General features: G+C 36.5%; 1 pseudogene; it reads right to left on the reverse strand.

The window, feature by feature from the left end:
- Positions 1-1062: 1062 nt before the first annotated feature.
- LOC142087934 (U2 spliceosomal RNA) lies at positions 1063-1242 on the reverse strand (annotated as a pseudogene).
- Positions 1243-7850: the final 6608 nt, after the last annotated feature.

Here is a 7850-nt window from a genome sequence, read left to right on the forward strand (position 1 = left end):
ATTTCATTAAAGAAGAAAGACACCTTTGTTCTAAACAATGTATGAATACACCAGGACTTATCTAGCATTTCAGTTGGCAGGATTTTGACGGCTGAAAGTGTAACTTGAAATTCCTCCTGTAAATCTTAATTGCATCTTCTTCATTACAATCTTATTTCTCCCTCATTTTGTCATTAGATTTCTATGTATTTGTATGAACCACTTCCTTGTTTATGCCTTCAGTTTGTGCTTCACTGACTCTTGTGACTTCTTTACTTGTTGTAAAAGGTTGACAGGGAACAGGATATAATTTAATAAACAAAAAATAACAAATTCTCCAGAACAACTGCAGCAAAAATTTGCAATAAATACATCACACATGATTTGAAGTCATTAAAAAACACAAATCAGCACAAAATGTGATAATGCCTTTAGATGTGTTAAATTAGCATTTAATTTTAATTTAACAAGGCTGTTATTGTATAGAACTTAATAGCATTCAACTGTGAGAGAAGCACATCTCTGACCTTGATGAAGATACACTTACTATAATTCAAACCCAGTTCATTTATTGTCATGTCAACATCCTTTACTTTTTTTTTTGACAGTCAAGTCTGGCTGCCCTTAGTATTTCCAATATCAGTTCAGTAAAAACATTTGTGCATTGGGTAATTTTAGGCTTGCACAGTGGCTAGTTATATGTATACAGCACGTACATTCCACTTAAAAGACCACAGAGTGTTGGTGTTCAGAACTGGGCGTATCTGAAAGAAAATAATGCAGCAGCCTCTTAGGAGACTGATCACAAAACTTGTTCCATCTGGCTCGTCAGTAGAAAATATTTTGTAAATTCCAAACACTTTTTCTTTTAAAAAAACATTGAAAATGCTGGATTTTTTTCAAGTCGAAGATATTTTTGAAAGGTTTTGCATTTGATGGTATTGCCTTTGGTCTAAAAAACTATTTCTCAAATACTCAAGGATTAATTTCTCTCTTAAATACTTGAAATTTCATTGAAAATGCTGTGATTTTGCTTTAAAGATTACTTCCTGATTTAGTTATTTTTTTAAATACCTGTCTTCTTTTATATTTATGACATATTTAGGAACTATTGCACAATATACATAAGAGGCAAATTTGTTATGACAAACAGGAAACATCTTTACAAAAGGTTTGATGATGGAGTCAATACCAAGAAGCAACTACTCTTAAACCTTTTTTACTACACTACACTTGATCTTAGCCAAAAGGCCGAGAAGTGATAGAAAGATAACAGCTTTTTTTGTGCTGTTATGCCACATTATAACATTAATGGAGCATATTTTGAGGGAATTTAAAAACTGGAGAATAGAATGAGATAGAAAACATGGAAGAATTTTCAAATAGTAGAATTTCCCATGAAATTCCTATTGCCTTAAAATGCAAAATTCAAGTTTCAACTTACTATGGCATTTACTGCTTTATTTCTCTGTTTATCAAGCTAGCAAGCAATTTAAGGTTGAGACTCTTTCTGTGCAGTGGTCATATGTTCTCTAAAGCTTGTCCTTATGCTGCCTACGCTACAAGCATCAGACAGGAAACCTAGGAGCAGATGGGATCATTTATTGGCCTTTGTTAGATTGAGACCCAAGAATCACAAAGAGAAAATTTGTGCTGCCAATCCTTGAGCTCATATAAATGCAACTGCATTAAATGACGATAAAAGACATCCCTTCTAATTAAGCCTCATTAAGTACCTTTTTAGCAATCAGATAGTATTGAATTAACTGAGAATAGCTGACCTATAAAATCTAATTCAGACCTAGCTAAAATCTATTTTGCTGCAGGCTCTCTTTCTTTTTTGTCATATGTCACAAATGATCTATTGATAAAAACAGAACTTGCCTTAAATAGCACAGCCACCGGGATTTGCAGAGCATGACAGTTAAATATTTCACCCATTTGAGACACATAAATTATTACCCAAACTTCTTATGATCAAATTTTATTGCATTCACATTACATAAATAAACACAACCACTGAGGTACTCCTACAACACTGCATCTTACAGGCAGCTGAAACCCATTGAGCCATACTCTTTCCCAGCCTTGGACTGATGTAGCACAGCTGATCTCATCCACCCCCTCCCAGATTCTGTCATTCCCCTCCAATACATCAACCATGCTGGACAGAAGGGGGAAACTCAAACCTGTCAAATTCTGTCCAGCCATCAGTTTCTCTACGCCACAGGGAATTTGCAGCCAGATTATGACCACTCTATGTCATCTAAGTGATGCAAATCATCGTATGAGAAAATCTGACCGAATATAATGGGACAATTAAGGACTTAGTTAAATCTGATTAAGGGCATGGGAAAATTCTTAAGCATAAGGAGACTGCAAAAAAGACTTGTTTACCTGAAGACAGATCTGAATGGGGAGAAACTTGAATAAAGAATGAAAATGCCAACAGATCTGGAGTGGCAGGATCAGGAACACTTTCCATCACTCACACAGAAGCACAAGGATCATGGGGTGGAACTCAAAAGTGGCACATATAAAACAAAATCATAGGAAGCTATAACTACACAGGAACTAATAACTACACATAGTCCTACAGCAACTTTGCCAGATTTGCCTAGTTCTTTGTTCAGTATCATTTTTTTAAGGAGGAAAAAAGTACCAGTTTTAATTTTAAGAGGCTGTGTATAGCTTTTTTTCTTCAATTTTGCACCTTTCCCTAAACCCTAGAATTATAGCAGGTAAATATATTTATTGTACATCTCCCCCACCTTTCTATTTTGCAATCTAGGAAATCAGCATTCTTTTTCTAAGTACCGTATGGGAGATGCTTCTTTGGGATCTTCATGCCTGAAAAGAAATTTTGACAATATTTACCCACTCTAGCTAGATATTATGATAAGGAGGGTCATATAAATGAGGATAGGCAAAGGTCCGGATACAAAAATATTTAAATCCCACAGGAGATATTCATTTGATATGACACTTCACTCAGTGACAGACATGCTTGTTACTGGATACTAATCCAATCACTAGCTTTGCCTTCTCTTCAGGTGCTTATTATTAGCAGCTAGGAGCAGATTGGTCCAGAACTACTATACAAGCATCTTCTGTAGATGATACTACTTCTTTAAGAGCTTGCCACAGTAAGACAGGTGGATTTCTGGTGACAGGTGAATGTCCATCTTCCCCATGGAAGGAATATACAGAGAGAAATAAAATAACCCCAAGTAACTTCAAATTAAAGAAACACAAACAACCAAATCAGCAGAAATAAACTACAGTCTAGAGTGGTAAGTGGGTAGCTACAGAAATAACAGAAAGTAATAAAATAAGCTACTTGCTTTTCAGAGCACTATCCTTAACAATTAAAACATCTCTATGAAAGAACGCAACCTCAGGAAATGCCTAGCAATTGTTCTCAGCCACTCAGTACAGCCATTCTTAACGTTTATACTTTAATTGGTTTCCATAAACCTCTTTACCAGCTCATAACTCCATAGTTCTGCTACATTCCACCAATTAAATACAATGGCACTAATACAAACTTATGTCAGTTTTTTCATTTGTTACAGTAAATTTTTCTGTTTCTGCACATCCAGTCTAATGATTGAGAATTTGCTGCCTTCTACTGCACTTCAGCTTTGAATTTATCCAACTTCCTCATAAAGTCCCCTTTGTAAATGCTGCCAGCTGGAATTGCCATCTCATGGCCTTTTTACCATTAGTTCCATGCTATTATTTGAGAAGATTTTAATGGCAGCTCTGTCATTGACTTCAGTGGTATCGGAATAAAGCTACTCACAAGGTAAGTGAAAAGAGAATTAGTTTACATTTGGTGTCATGAAAAGCCTCATCTTGATGAGACAAATTGGCATAGCTTTATACATAAATGCCTTCTTTACTTGGATAATAACCTTTCAGAGGATATTAGAATTTTATTGCACTTTTAAAAACAACTTTTAGTGAGATTCATTCCAGCTGAGGCTTACTGTTTGATACTGCTTAGTATTACCATAAAATAGTACCAACATTTTTCCCTTTATTTATTCTCTTGGAATTCTGTAAGTTTTTTTCCTTTAAAAATAGCTTTTGTCATGTGAATAAGGAGGAGGAAGACTGCAAAAATGTCTGTGCCTAATAATCCTGGATCTTCACTGCTAACGCATTTGTACGTCACATGTATTAGAGTATTATTCAAGGCAGTGGGTGCTGAATGCTCTTCAGTTACATAAGACAGGGAAGTTTTCGCCCCAAACTACTTACAGCCTCATGCCTCTTATCTAAATTGCCAATAAAAAAAAAAACCCTAACCAAAATGCAGTGTTTTACCTCCAAAAAAAGAGAACTGCAGAGCAGGAATGCACAGAACCTCCTGTTAGACACCTAACAAAGCGTTCCATCCAGGAGAAGCCACGGCTTCCTTTAATGCCTTTATACTGTTTCAGAGATCTGCTCCGTTTGCTTATTATGTAGCCTGGAAGCACTAACCATAGACCAGAACCTTATTGTGCTGTGCAAATGAGCAAGTCTCCGGTTTCAACAACTTCTACTGAAGAAATAAGAGAAAACGGACAGCTATAAAGAAAATGTATTCTAAGGAAATGGTGTGACTCTATTGGTTGGAATGGAAGAAAGTGGTGTCATCACATCAACAGCTTAACTGATGTCAGATGATACAGGGATGGTATTAAAGTCAAGTTTTTAAATTAATTCTGTTATCTGTGACATGGGGCTTTAGGACAGTGACTTCCTAAGGGCTCATCTCAGTTTTCCTTATTGAAGACACAGAAGTTAATAATTTGTACCCTCAGGAAAGGCATTGTTAAAAGGATGTTGACTATGCAGTCAAATGTCCAAGTGTAAATGGGTTCTTACTATGCAGTTTTCTGAATATTCCAGCAATCATTGTTAGCATATCACTGTCTGCAATCAGAGCTATGCAAACAAAAGAATGCTGTTCTCACTATCTCCCTTCAAAAGCAGAAAAGAAGCTTGATCTACCCAAAAACCATCCTGATTTTAAATTACAAATGTATATCTGGTTGTCTGGTTTTGTTTTCTGAAGAGTTACAATTAATTTAGACTTTGTAACTGGTTTTTCAACCTTTTGTATACAATGAATGTTTAAAGAAAAAATAAAGCTATTAAAGATGTCCTTGATTCCTTAAAATGGACTTATAGCAATTTCTGTGATTAACAGGCCTTGAAGGAAAAGTCTTCTTTAAATGGTTTGTTGAAACCCAAAAATTCTTATAGCAATTTGAAGCTCAGATTCTTTTCACCAGTGATATATTCTACAATATTCACCAGATTTTCAAAGATCTATTTCATGCATTTAGATCCACTAATTCATGCATTTCAAGCACGTAAGACAAGACAATTGCTCCTAATTTTTACATCCTTTGCTATCTTTATATTTAAAGACAGAAAAAAGATGCCTTTTTTTCCCCACAAGTTACATTAGACACCAAGGTAAAAAGAACTGCCTCCTTTTTAGAGTGTGTAAGATCACTAGATTAGGCAGAGTCTTTGCAGCTGTGGTCAGGCAGAAGAAAGCGGTCAGTGTTTGAAATATCTGCTTAGATTTCCAGTTACTATTACAGATTTAACCAGATTTCATGGAATTGACCTTTGTATTACAGTCATTGGAACCACTTATAAAAGAATACTTTCCTAACTGCATTTTCTTTCTATTTATATCCACCCACCCAGTGTGGAAACTGGAAATGGCTCATTTGATTCCACTGCAACTTCTGAATGTCAGGTTGCACAGGGCTTGTCAGGGCACGCGATCTTGTGCACTCAGTCAACAGGAAGAGTTACGTAGCACAAAGCATGTGTGACAACCTAATTGGCAAATTCAGATTGTTCTTTTTTATCTAAAATACAACACAGGATATGCTGTGATGACTCTGTGATTTACCTTCTTTGCCACTCCTGATATTTATGTTACAGTGGGAGCCTACGGCTGCAGAGCTTGACTTTCCTTCTCTAACAACAGCAGATTCTGAGTGTGTTATCACACCATCAATCCTCCAGCTCACACTACTGCAGCAGATGATATACAGAAACCCAGGGTGTATTTTTGTGGTGAAAAAGTAAATAAAATTATATGACACTAAAATGCTGACATCAGTGGAAATGCTAATGAAAAGCTATTAGTTTTAATGGTGCAAAAAATTATGTTACACATCTGTAGAGAAAAAAACCCCACAACTTTTAGTATAGTGCCTATGTACTGACCTCTAAAGAGAAAAATTACTCTACATGCATAGGAGGAATGCATAAAAACACATATGTATGTGGATAGCACATTTTTTCCCCTGATCCTCAGTCCCATATTCCCCAGAGGTACCATGATGATACACAGAAGAAGGGGACAATACTGGTATCTGCATCACTACCCATGATCAGCAGTCTCTTAAAACTTTGCCTCCCAGAGCACGTTCTCACTATTTTCTCCTAAGAAAGTTTTCTCCTTTTTATTGCCAATTTATCCAAAATGGGACAGTTAAATCTATTTTAAATCTCTTTTTCTGGATTCTAGTTACTTTGATGTTCACAGATTGTTTTAAATTCTTTCTCAGGACTGAAGCATTTCCTAAGGTTTGCAAGTCAGAGCAGGGTTGAGGATGAGTAGCTCTCACAGTTCCTGATAGAGACAGCAGCTGTGTAATGCCTCTTTAAAGTCCTGCAGGTCATCTAAGGAAAGAAGAATGAGCAATACACAGGCTGCTTAGTCATTCCACAGCAAACTAGTGATACCAATTAAGCTGTGCTCAAAATTACCCTGGAAAATGGCAAAAATGGAGTATGGCCCTGTCCTCCCATCAGTAAAAAATAAAAATAAAAACTAGGGTTTCTGACAAACTAGGAGATACTGCTGAATTTAATGCATTTTCATATTCATCTTCTGTCAATAGCAACTTGGAGAGACTTTGGACATTCCTCACTGAGCCACTAAACAGAAAGCAAATACACCAGCAACATAAAAAAAACAGAAAACAAAACCATAAAGTTCCAGCTCTGACAGAAGAAAATATAATCTAAAAATACTTCAGGTGCTTTCCAAGGAGAACAATTCAGTTACTTGACATCCTGATAATCAGCTCTTTGCTCATCTACTTGTGTAGGTTTAACAGCAAAGTCAAGCTGTATGTCCTTCACTCTGTTATCCTGTAAAAAGAGACTTCAATCGCTTTATTCCACATTGGGTACACTACATGCATAGGCACAAGGAGATTAGTAAAATCAAATCTCTTTGTCTTTTAATATATACAGCAGTGCAAATAAAAATAGAAAAACGAGAGGAAAACACGAGGAATGTGAACAACTGAGGAGAGAATCTCAGACCAGGCAAAAAAATCCTCAAGGACTTATAAAAAACAAAGCTCTTCAATGAGCCAATCTGTGGAGTCAACTGCATAAAGTGAATTATTTCATCCCTCAGTCCCAAACCCAGCAACAGGTTGTACAGCAACAATAAAAGATTTCCTCATCTGCTTCTTCATTTACTGTCCGCTGAAATCTTCCCTGACAATTTAAAAGAAAGTAAGGAAAACAGAAGGGAAGGACGCAAAGACAACCAGCTTTTTGCTCAGCAGTAATAGCAGAGGCAGAAGCAGATGCTACCTCAGGGATCAAACTGTCAATCTTACCTTTGCCTTTCCTGCTGCGGGGTATGTGTGAGCAACACCTACAGCAGCCATAAAGTTTATTTCAAAGTAGTTTTGATTTTCCTAGAGGGTTTGAGTATATTTTGTATTTTCTTCTGTGACTCTCAGCCACGGTCAGTGTCTCCACTGATTTGTATCACAGTGTGGAGGGCAAGTTCTATGTGACCACACAAGCACTCATGCACCGGAATG

The sequence above is a fragment of the Calonectris borealis genome, chromosome 13 (assembly GCF_964195595.1).
Source record: "Calonectris borealis chromosome 13, bCalBor7.hap1.2, whole genome shotgun sequence".
Lineage (NCBI taxonomy): Eukaryota > Metazoa > Chordata > Aves > Procellariiformes > Procellariidae > Calonectris > Calonectris borealis.